Raw genomic sequence first — 13314 nt, forward strand, 5'->3', positions numbered from 1 at the left:
TTTCTGAGGATGTGATAGAAGGGAGGGCAGATTGGTGGAGTGGGCAGTCAGAAGCAAAACACTTGAGGAGGGACAGGGTGAAAGATGATAGAGAGAATAGAGTAAATGTCATGGGGAGGGAATAGGATGGAGGAAAATACAGTTAACAATAGTAACTGTGAAAAACTTTTGATTCATGTTTGTCTGCTAAAGGCCCCATTTCTCAAACACATAGAAACCTGAGTCATATTTATTAAAATAAGAGCCGTTTTACAATCAATAAATGATCAAAAGATATGAAGTTTTCAGATGAATTAATCAAAGCTATCTATAACCACATAAAAATGCTCTAACTCACTATTGATTAGAAAGATACAATTCAAAATAATTTGGGGGTATTACCTCATACCTATTGGATTGGATGATAGGACAGCAGAGGAAAATAATAAATGTAGGGGATAAGAGGAAAATGAGATATTAATGCACCGTTGGTGGAGATCTAAACTGATTCAAATGTTTTCGTGGTGGCTCATTCCAACTTCGGGAGGAGCAGGAACCTGTGGTTTTGGTAGCTCTCAGTGCCACTGAGATGACCAAAGTAAAGCGGAAAGTGGAGGAGTCGGTGGCTGCGCCAGAGAGTTCCAGATCCAGATCTCACCTATGAGGAGATGCTGGCTATCCTGAACCCCATTGTGCAGCTCCTGGTGTCCCGCCGCCTGACTCGGGAACTGTACAAGAGCATCAAGAAAGCTGTGAAGCAGAAACAGATCCGCTGAGGCATGAAGGAAGTAGAGAAATTCCTTAACAAAGGAGAAGAGGGGATTATGGGTTCGACTGGGGACACACTACCCATCTAAGTTATACTGCCATCTCCCCATTATGTGTGATGATCTGAGTATGTCTTATGCCTACATTCCCTCAAAAACAGATCTAGGAACAGCTGCTGGCTCTAAGGGCCCAATTTGTGTGATCATGATTAAGCCACGTGAGGACCACCAGTCTATATATGATGACTGTTTGGAGGAAGTAGAGTCTCTTCCCATCCCCTTGTAAGTAGTGTGATGTTCCTGATTATTTAGGAGACTCTTCTTGACTACAAAAGACAGTGGTGCAAGCAAACAGCTTCATTGTCCCTCCAAGTGGTAGGCAGCCCTTCATCCCCCCACTGGCATTCCAAGAGGTTTGTTTTATTTTTTTTAAATGATAGCTTAAATAATAATTTCTCAAAACTTTGGTGAGTAGTATCATGGTTGTCAAGGCTATTTGTTACCAAGTGGTGAAATAAAGTTTTGGAAAACAAAACAAAACTAAACTAAACAAAAAACAAACAAACAAAAATCTGATTCAAACATTTTGAAGAACAATTTGGAACTATGGCCAAAGGGCTATAAAACCATGCATACTCTATGACCACTAATACCACTAATACCACTACTAGATTGGTATCCTAAAAGACATTAAAAAAAGTTAAAATACTTATATATACAAAAAGTACTTATGGCAGCCCTTTTCTGGTGCAAAGAATTTGAAATTGAGAAGATGCCCATCAATTGAGGGATGGATGAACAAATTGTGGGTTAAGATTATGCTGAAACACTATTGTGCTATGAGAAGTGATGAGCAGGATGCTCTCAGAAAAACCTGGAAAGACTTACGTGAATTGATAAAAAGTGAAATATAATGTATACAAAGTGACAGCAATATTGTAAAATGATCATCAGCTCTGAATGACTTAGCTATTCTCAGCTATACAATGATCCAAGATAACTCTGAAGGACTTATGATGAAAAATGTGATCTATCTCCAGAGAAAGAACTAATAGTGTCTGACTACAGGTTGAAACATTTTTTTTAGTTTCCTTTTGCCAAGTTGTTTTTTGTTTGCTTTCACAACATTACTAATATGGATATGTTTTGCATGATTACCCATGTATATCTTGTATTGAATTACTTGCATTCTCAAGGTGGGGGGAGGGAGGGAGGAAGATAATTTGGAATACAAGGTTTTAAAAATGGACGTTTACAATTGTTTTTTATATATAATTGGGAAAAATAAAATTCTAAATAAAGATTAAAAATAGAATTGAACAAAAGAAAAAGGAAGCATAAAAATTTACTAAAAATAATTACTTAAAAATTCATATTGGGGGTAGCTAGGTGGCACAGTGGATAAAGCACCAGCCCTGGATTCAAGAGGACCTAAGTTCAAATCTGGCCTCAGACACTTGACACTTACTAGCTGTGTGACCCTGGGCAAGTCACTTAACCCCAATTGCCTCACCAAAAAAAAATCATATTGGGCAAATAGGAGCTAATGACTCCTTGAGATATCAAGAAACAATAAAACAAAATCAAAAGAATAAAAAAAAGAAAAATGTCAAATATTTCATTGTTAAAACAAAAACTTGGAAAAACAGATACAAAAAAGGGAATTTAAAATTTTTTGAAAACTTGAAAAGTATGAATGTAAAGAGTTTGGACATCATATTTCAAGAAATTATGAAGAAAATATTTTCTTATATTCTAGAACCAGAAGGTAAAATAGAAATTGAAAGAATCCACTTCACCTCCTGAAAGAGATGCCCAAATAAAAACTCCCAGAAATAATGGAGAAAAAATTATGAAACTCCCAGATGAAGAACATAGTTCAAGTAGTTAGAAACAAAAAATTCCAATATTGTTGAGTCACATCCATGATTACACAGGATTTAGCACTTTCTATCTTAAAGGATCAAGTGTTTGAAATATGATATTCCAAAAAGCTAGGGAGCTAGGATTATAACCAAGAATTACCTACATATTAAGACTGAGTATAATCTTTCATTAGAAAAATTGTATTTTCAATGACAGGGCTTTTGAGCATTCCGGATGAAAAAGTCAGAGCTGAACAGAAAATTTGGTTTACAAATACAAGACTAAAAAGAGTATTTAAAAAAGAAAGAAAAAAGAGAAAACCTAGCAGATTAAATAAGGTTAAACTGTTTATGTCCCTACACAGGATATCTGTAACTCTTAAGAACATCATTTTTAGAGAGGTAATGGCTAGATGGTATGTGTATAAGTTAACATTCATAGGATTATATCCAAAAAATTCAAAATTAAGATTTATTAAATAGGATTGCACTGGGAGAATAAGGAAGGGAAAGGTAGAATGAGGTAAATTATATCATATGAAGAGATGAGAAAGATCTATTACAATGGAGGAAACAGTGAGGAGGGTGGCATTGCTTGAACCTTACTCTCATTATATTTAGTGGAAAGAATAACAAATAAACCCCATGGGATATAAAAATCTATCTGACCCCATAGGGAGGTGGATAAGAAAAAAGAGAGTATTGATTGAAGGGAGGGCAGATTGGGAGAGGGGGAGGTCAGGAGCAAAACGCTAGTGAAAAGGGACAGGGTGAAAGGAGAGTGAGGGAGAGGATCAAAAGGGAAAGAAGAGGATGGAGGAAAATACACAGTAATCATAAGTGTGAACGTGAATGGGGTGAACTCACTCATAAAATAGAAGCAAAGATTAGAGTGAATTAAAAATCAGAACCTTGGGGCAGCTAGATGATGCAGTGGATAGAGCACCGGCCCTGGAGTCAGGAGTACCTGAGTTCAAATCCGGCCTCAGACACTTAACACTTACTAGCTGTGTGACCCTGGGCAAGTCACTTAACCCCAATTGCCTCACTAAAAAAAAAAATCAGAACCCTAAAATATATTAAAATATGCTGTTTACCAGCAAACAAACAGAAACATTTGAAGTACAGAAACACAGAATAAAGGTAAGGTAGAGAATAATCTGTTGTTTTAGCTGAAATTAAAAAAAAAAACACAGAAATAGCAATCATGACCTCAGACAAAGCAAAAGCAAAAGCAAAAATAGATCTATTTAAAAGGGATAAGGAAGGAAAATACATCTTTAAAAGTACCATAGAGGGGCAGCTAGATGTTGCAGTGGATAAAGCACCTGCCCTGGATTCAGGAGTACCTGAGTTCAAATCTGGCCTCAGACACTTGACACTTGCTAGCTGTGTGACCCTGGGCAAGTCACTTAACCCCCATTGCCCTGCAAAAAATAAAATTAAATAAAAAATTAAAAAGTACCATAGAAAAACAAGTAATATCAATGTTAAACAAATATGCCCCAAATGGTAAAACATACAAATTTTTTTTAAAGAATTGAAATGATAAGAGGAAAAAGAAAATAAAATTATACTAATGTGGGATCTGAATTTTTCCATCTCAGAACTAGATAAATCTAACAAAAATAAATAAAAATAAACAAGAAAGAAGATAAGGAGCTTAATCAAATTTTAGAAAAGTAAGAAATGAGAGAACTCTGGGGAAAATGGAATAAAAATAGAAAGCAATATATACCTTTTTCTTAGCAGTAAATTAAACTTACACACAAATTGAAGATTTATCAGGGAGGGCATAAAAACCTAACAATCAAATGCAAAAAATCAGAAATATTAAATGAATGTTTTTCAGATCATAATGCAATAAGTTTTATACTAAATAAATGGTCATCAAAAAATATAGGAAAAATAATTGGAAACTAATCTCCTCCTAAAAGAGAGTCAAAAACAAATCATAAAAATAAACAATATTTGCATTAAAGAAAGTTATCACAATGAGAAAGATCCCAAAATGCCATAGCAAGAAGCCAAAGTAGTAACTAGGGGAATATTCTTATCTCTAAACATTTTCATCAATAAATAGAGAAAAAGCAGATCAATGAATTGGAAATATAACTACAAAAACAAACTAAACAAAACAAAACAAAAAAACTTAGAAAATAACAAATTAAAATTAAATTAAATTAAATACCCAATTAAATACCCAAGCAGAAAATCCTTAAAATCAAAGGAGAGATTTAAAACTGAAAGAAAATGATTGAAGTAATAAATAAAAGTTGGAACTGGCTTTATTTTTTTAAAAGATGAGATAAATGTCATTGATTAATTTGGTCTACAAAAAAAAAAAAAGAAAACCAAATTATCATTATCAAAAAATGAAAGTGTTGAACTGACAATTAATGAAGGGGAAATTAAAACAATTATTAGGAGTTAGTTTACCCAAATGTATGTCAACAAATCTGACAATCCAAGGAAAATGGATGAATATGTATAAAAATATAAATTACCCTGATTAACAGAAAAGGAAATAGAACACCTAAATAGCTCCATCTTTGAAAAAATAAATTGAACAAATCATCAATGATATCCCAACAAAAATTTCCAAGGGCCAGATGGAATCACAAGTTAATTTTACCAAACATTTAAAAAATGATTAATTCTAATATTGCAGAAACTATTGAGAAAATAGGTGAAAAAGGAGCCTACAAAACTCCTTTTATGTCAAAAATATGGTGCTGATATCTAAAACAGGAAAAGTAAAATCAGTGAAAAATACTACAGGCCAACTTCTCTAATGAATATTGATGAAAGATTTTAAATGAAATATTAACAAGGAGAATGCATCATTATATAAAACACTATAGAGCATAGAAATAAATGGATGTCCCTCAAAATGAAAAATATTATATATCTAAAATCATCAGCAAGCATTATCTGTAATAGAGATAAGCTAGAAGCTTATCAGGGATGAAGCAAGAATGTCCATTATCACCATTTGTATTCAATACTGTACTAGAAATGTTAGCTGTAGCAATGAGAGAACAAAAAGAAATTGAAAGAATTAGCATAGACAATGAGAGAAAAAAACTCTCATTGTTTTCAGATGATATGACAGTCTACTTAGAAAATCCAAGAGAATCAAAACCTATTTGAAATAACTAGGAACTATAGCAAAGTTGCAGTATATAAAATAAACCTAAATAAATCATTAGAATTTCTATATATCACCAACAAAAACCATGATACTATGACCCAAAGCAATTCTAAAGGACTCATTATGCAAAGTGCTATCCACCTCCAGAGGGGGAAAAGAAAAACTGATGGATATTGAATGGATATCAAATAAAATTGTTTTTTGCTTTATTTTTCTGTAATTTTTCTGTTGACTTTTATGATATGAGTAATGTAGAGATATTTTATATGAATGCATATGTATAACCTATATCAAATTGCTTATCATATCAGGGAGGGAAGACAAGAGGGCAGGAGAAATTTTGGAATTCAAAATGTTAGAAAAAAAGAATGTTAAATTTGTTTTTATACATGATTGGGGAAAATAAAATATTAAAATGAGGGGAAAGTATATCACAAAATTACTATATTCATTTATAAATTAAAATTATAATTTAAAAATACACTGAAAAAATATATTTCCCACTATTTTCTGCTACCTTTAGCTGTTTCTGTGAGGTCATGACTTAATATATTCTTATACTACATGATCTAGCAAAACCTGTTGCTTAATATTTTCATTCATTCATTAATTCATTCAGAATTATTATTGTGAGTTCTAGCATCACTAGGGCATATACTATATGTGTACAGGTGTTTTGTGCATCTGTTTCAATCAACCAATCAACCACCATTCATTAAGTGATTACTATGCTAATTTCTATGGAGTCAAAGAAAAAAAGGAATTTCTATTCTAATGTGGATCATAAAAGATGCATAAATAGGTATATTCAGGGATATAGTGACATATGTTTAACAAATATCCTTCTAAACATAAAAAGTATGCCTAACACACTATTATGTGTAATCTTTATCAATTTTTAAAGTCTAGATAATCACAAAACCAATAAATCAACCCCTGATTTGTAGAATTTACTAGTTTGCATAATATAAATTCTCATATTGATAAGTTAACCATTGACCCTTGTGAACCTTTACAAGCTAGCTCTAGTCCTACCATAGACCTATCCCAGATACATTCAAAGTACAAGTAGGCATAAGGTCATTTTGGAGTGAAAGGCACCAATAGATGGAAGAAAACCCAAAAAGACCGCCTATAAAAGATCTGTCTTGAGCCAAGGCTTGAATGAAACCAGAAATACTAAGTGCAAAATCATGAAGATGGGAAATGGTGCATCATGTATGAGAGAGACAGCAACTTGGTCAAAGTGACTGGATGCTGATTTTGTGAAGGGTAGTGATGAATAAATAGATTATAAAAAAAGGATAGAGCCAGGTTTGAAAATGCTTTACAAACCAACCAGAGGAGCTTTCCATAAAACTTGATGTTATGTCCTTTGATAAATAGCTTGCTTCCTGACAATCCCAGATTTATCTGCTTAGTCAAGCAATGTCCTGAACCCTAGGAGAGTGGATATAGGAAGCAGAGAGAATATAATTAATTGTACTTTGTTCTCACTACCAAGAAATTGCCAGGAGGTATCTTTTAAAGATCTTTATATTAGACTTTTGTGTGTTATCTCAGAGGTAACATTTGCGTTTTCAAACTGTGTTGTGAGTGGGGGATTTTCATTGTTCCATAGATTTCTGCATTTGCCTTTAAGTTTTGCCCTAATTCACCACAGTTATGCCAATGTGTGCAATCACACAGCAGGGATCTTTATAAATCATGTAAATAACATGGTGTTCATTGCCAAAAAGAAATGATGACCAACCTGAAGAAAAACAAACAATGAACCTACCACAAATTTTATAGGACCCTTTTAAAAACTTTATTTTGCTTACATTTTTTTCTGGGGAATCCATTTGGGAAATTCCAGTTCTTGCCTAATTTTATTATGAGAAATATGTAGATGAATATAAATAAAGATTGATGAGAGGAAAAGCATTCACATTATAAACTCTGAATGAGGACAAAAGAAAATCATATTCTCAGTAACTTTTTTTCTAAACCTAATGTTTTCTAGAGGTTGTTTTTTTTTCCAAGACAGACTTTTTACTTCAATTTTTTTCAATTTTTTTAACAGGGCAATGGGGGTTAAGTGACTTGCCCATGGTCACACAGCTAGTAAGTGTCAAGTGTCTGTGGTCGGATGTGAAATCAGCTCCTCCTGAATCCAGGGCCAGTGCTTTATCCACTGTGTTCTTGACCAAAGCAAAATCTTTGCACTAACCCTCAGTGATCACAAACTGCTTGTAGATACAGACTCCAAAGATAATTCTTACATGAAATAATTCCATGCATGGGAATGCAAATGTTTACTTGAAAAAGTTAACTGTATATATTTTTTCTTATATGTGCAGTCATGTAAAACATATTTCTGTTAGTCTGTTTTGAAAGAAAATGTAAGCAATAACAAAAAAGTTTTAAAAAAAGAAAATAAAAGAAAAACTATAGTTTAAGCAGGATTCACACTTAATTCTTTCTCTGGAAATGGATAGCATCCTTCAGTGGTCATTGGATTGCTAAGAATAGCTAATTCATTCGAAAACGGTCATCATACAATAGTGTGGTTACTGTGTACAATATTTTCCTGCATATGCTCATTTCGCTTTGTAACAATTCATTTAAGTGTTCCCAGTTTGTTTGCTGGTTTGTTTTCTGAGAGAATCCTGCTCATAATTTTCTATAGCACAATATTATTCTTTCACAATCGTATGGCACATTATATTCAGCCATTCTTCAACTGATGTGCATCTCCTAAATTTCCATCCAATTATTTACCACCACAAAAAAGAGCTGCTATAAAAATTGTGTGTATGTTTATGTGTGTATCTGTATACTTTTCCTTTAAAAAAATTCTTTATGATACAGATCTAGTAGTGGTAACTCTGGGTCAAAGGGTAAGTACAGAATCACACCCCTTTGGGCATACTTCTGACGTGCTCTACAGAATGATTGAATTGGTATATAACTCCAACAAGAATGCATTAATTTTCCCAATTTCCCTAATTTTTCCTCAATTTTCCCACATCCCTTCCAACATTAGTTATTTTTTTCCTCTATTTTTTTATCCAGTCTGACAGGTGTGGGGTGGTACCTCAGAGTTATTTTAATTTGAATTTCTCTAATCAATAGTGATTTAGACCATTTCCCCCATATAACTACAGAGCTTTGATTATTTTGTTTGAAAATTTCCTGCTGATATCATTTGACAATTTTCAACTGAGGAATGGCTATTGTTTTTATAAATTTGATTCAATCCTTTTTAATGCTTCTCTTGAGTCTTGTGTTTGAAAGTCAAATCTTCTATTGAGCTCTGGTCTTTTCAACAAGTATGACTGAAAAGCTTTTATTTTATTGAGGTATTTACCTCTTAAGGATTATTCTGTTTTGCTGGGTAGGTGATTCTTGGTTGTAATCCTATCTCTTTTTTGTTTGTTTGTTTGTTTTTGGTGTGTGTGTGTGTGTGTGTGTGTGTGTGTGTGTGTGTGTGTGTGTGTGGCAATTGGGATTAAATGACTTGCCCAGGGTCACACAGCTAGTAAGTATTAAATGTCCGAGGTTGGATTAGAGCTCAGGTCCTCCTGAATCCAGGGCTGATGCTCTATCCACTGTGCCACCTAGCTGCCCCAATCCTATCTCTTTTGAATGCTTGAAAATCATATTCCAAGCTCTCTACTCATTCAATGCTGAAGCTGCTAAATCTTGTGTCTTTCTGACTAGTGATCCATGATATTTCAATTCTTTCTTTTTGGCTGTTTGCAATATTTTCTCCTTGATATGGGAAATCTGGGATTTGGCCATGATACTCTTGGAGGTTTTCATTTTGGATCTGTTTCATATGGTGATGAATAGATTCTTCTAATTTCCTTTTTACAATCTTGTTCTAGAATATTTAGGACATTTTCCTTGATAAGTTTATCAAATACACTACTTTGGTTCTTTTTGTTTTGATCATGGCTTTTAAATAATTCAATAAGTTTAAATCACCTCTTTTTCAGCTATTTTCCTGGTCAGGTTTTTTATGAGATATGGCACATTTTTTTTTCAATTTTTCCCATTATTTTGATTTTTGTTTTATTGTTTATTGATGTCTCATGGAGTCATTAGCTTTCACTTGCCCAATTCTACTTTTTAAATAATTATTTTCTTCATTGAGCTTTAATACTGCCCTATCATTTGGCCAATTCTACTTTTCATGGAGTTTTTACTTCCATGAATTTTTCATATCTTTTTTTCCCCCCATTTGGGCTTTTATTCTGTTCAAGGCATTCTTACTTCTTTGGATTTTTCTGCCTCTTTTACCTTTTGGCTTACTCTATTTTTAAGGTATTATTTTCTTGAGTATTTTTGTGCCTCCTTGACAACTCTGTTGACACTTTTTAAAATGATTTTCTTGCACCATTCTCATTTATTTTCCTAACTTTTCCTCTACTTCTTTTATTTGATTTTGAAAATCCTTTTTAAGTCCTTCCAGAAATTCTTTTGGGATGAGACCAATTCATTTTTTTTTCTTTGAGGCTAAGGATATAGGAAGTTAGCTTTTGTTATCCTCTTCAGAATTTGTATTTTGTTCTTCTCTGTCACCATAGTAATTTTTACTGGCCGGGATCTTTTTTTCCCCTTTTTTCTTTATTTTTTTTCTGTTTGCTTATTTTGCACCCTATTTCTTGATTTCTAAATCTATGTTAAAGTGGCAATCTGCTTTCTGGTTACAGGGATCACTATCCTAAGCTTCAGGTGTTTTGTATGGCTGTTTTCAGAATTAATTCTGGGGACCTAAAAGTTTTAGGTTCTTCAAAGATGATATAATCTAAGGAAAGGTATATTTCCTACTCTTCTATCTGTGTTCTGCTCTGAGAACAACCACAAGCTTACTTTTCCATAATGGAATTGTGGCCACAGTACCTATTCTATTGTGAAAGCAAGATGTAGTATTCTAGTGCTCCTCCTTACTCTGAAATTGAGACCCAGGACAGTGAATCAGATCTTAGTAATGGCAATGCACCAGAGTCCTGCACCTAATGCAAGCAAAAGGGGACTTTATAATCTTATTCTGATGAGTTGTACAACTTTATTTCCATATGTAGATTGAGAACTCCACAAGTTGCCATTGCTGCCACTGATTAATTCTCCCCAAAGACCCACTGCTAATTTACTGGTGGGGCCACTGCTCATACAGCCCACAATGGGCTGTGCTCCACTCTCACCCAGGTTTTTCAGTAACAGAATTTTCCTGCTGAACTTCTAATTTGTCCTGTGCTGGAAAATTGTTTCTTCCCATGTTTTTAATGTCCTCTGCAATCCCAGAATCATTTTGAGGTGTTATTTGAAGTTTCTTGGAGGAAAATTTGGGAGAACTCAAGGCAATTCCTGTCTTTGTTCTGTCATTTTGACTCTGCCCTTCATCCATATCTTTTAATAAAATATACCCCTCACAATATCATATATAAGGGTCTAGGTGATCATTTGGCTACAATAATGCTAAGAACATTAATTAAGGTGTAGTAAGTAGGGATTTGTCCCAAAATATCAAAATTTGTACTAAGTTAAATTTAGAGTATGCTTATCCTCTTTTATTTTTTTATAGAATTTTATTTTTCCAAAATATATGTAAAAAACACATTTTGACATCAATTTTTTAAAACTTTGTTTCCCAACTTCTCTTCTTCCCTCCCTTCCCACCCCCCACTCACAAGAAATCAAGCAATTCAAAATAAGTTATACATGAGTAGTCATGGAAAACATTCCCACATTAGCAAGGCTATGGGAGAAAACAGTCAAAAAACAAAACTTCAGATTAAGGAATTGTCAAAAAAAAATTAAAAAAATGTTTCTATCTGTTTTCAGATACTATCAGTTCTTTCTCTGTAGATGGATCACAATTTTCATAAGTCCTTTGGGGTTATAGTGGATCACTGCCTTGCTGAATGTAACCACACACCTATTGCTGTTATTTTGTATACAGTACATTTCACTCTACTTCAGTTCATGTAGGTCTTTCCAGGTTTTTCTGATAGTATCCTTTTCATCATAACCTGTATATAGTACCTTAAACTTGACAGAGAATTTTCTTTATAATAGCCCCACAAAGTAGGTACCATATGTTCTGCCATTATAATCAATCATCATAACTATTTCCCTCTCCTATTCCCTTCCCATGATATTTACTCTATTTTCTATCTTCTTTTAACCTATTCCTCCTCAAAAGTGTTTTACTTCTGACTGTCCCCTTCCCTACTCTGCACTCCATTTTTTCACACTTATCTCCTTATCCTCTTCCCCTCCTACTATCCTATAGGTTTAAATAATTACTCTTCCTAATTGGGTGTGAATGTTATTCTCTCCTTGAGCCCACTCTGATGAGATTAAGGTCTTTAAGCTAATTCTGTGTTCTATTTTTTTCTTCCTCCCTCCCTGCTCAACCCTCCCTATGAAGTGAAGCACTTCAATATGTCATACTTGTGTAGTCATGAAGAACATCTTCACCTTACTTGAAAGTGTTTTTCTTTTTACTACTCTCTCCCCAAATCTGCCCTTCAATACTTCCCCTCTTCTCCCCACCCCTTTATCTCCTTCCCCTCCCTCATGGCAAAAATATATTATTATACCTACTTGAGTATGTATGTTATTCCCTCTTTAAGCCAATTCTGATGATATTAAGGTTCACTCACTCCCCCACCCCTTCCCCTCTTCCGCTCCCCTCTATAAGCTTTTGTCTTATTTCCTTCATGTGAACTACCTCTCCCCAGAGTATCTCTCCCCCTCTTCTTCCCCCAGTCTATTCCTCCTACACCTTAACCCAATTTTAAAGATGTCATCATTGATTAGCTAGGTGGTACAGTGAACAAAGCACCAGCCCTGGATCTAGGAGGCCCCAAGTCCAAATCCAATCCCAGAAATAAGACACCCCAACCTGTTTGCCTCACAAAGAACAAAACATAAATGCTTTACAGATATCATCCCTTTTTATTCAGTTCATCCCTGTGTCTTCTGTGGATTCTGTATTGAGAAAGTTCTTATGAGTTTGAAGTATTATCTTCCCATGTAGGAATGTAAACAGTTTGATCTTCTAATATCCCTCATGAAGTTTTTTTTTTTTTCCTGATTACCTTTTTAGACTTCTCCAGGGTCTTGTATTTGAAAGTCAAATTTTCTATTCAGTTCAGGTCTTTTCATCACAAATTCCTGAAAGTCCTCTTTTTCTTTGAAGTCCCACCTTTTCCTCTGAAAGAGTACAATCAATTTTGCTGGGTACATGATTCTTGGCTGTAGTCCCAGTTCCTTTGCCCTCTGGAATATCATATTCCATGCCCTACTGTCCTTTAATGTAGATGCTGTTAGATCCTGTTTTAGCCTTATTGGAGCACCACGATATTTGAATTCTTTTTTTCTAGCTGCTTGAAGTATTTTCACCTTGATGTGGGAGCTCTGGAATTTTGCTATGATATTCCTGGAGGTTTTCCTTTTGGAATGTCTTTCAGGAGGTGATCAGTAGATTCTTTTAATCTCTACTTTGCCTTCTGCTTCCAGAATATCAGGACAATCTCTTGAAGGATGGTTTCTC

At 34.1% G+C, this 13314-nt stretch overlaps 1 pseudogene; it reads left to right on the forward strand.

Moving 5' to 3' along the window:
* The first annotated feature begins 568 nt into the window (after positions 1 to 568).
* On the forward strand, positions 569 to 1032 carry LOC122727123 (annotated as a pseudogene).
* The last annotated feature ends 12282 nt before the right edge of the window (positions 1033 to 13314 follow it).

The sequence above is a fragment of the Dromiciops gliroides genome, chromosome 1, assembly GCF_019393635.1.
Source record: "Dromiciops gliroides isolate mDroGli1 chromosome 1, mDroGli1.pri, whole genome shotgun sequence".
Lineage (NCBI taxonomy): Eukaryota > Metazoa > Chordata > Mammalia > Microbiotheria > Microbiotheriidae > Dromiciops > Dromiciops gliroides.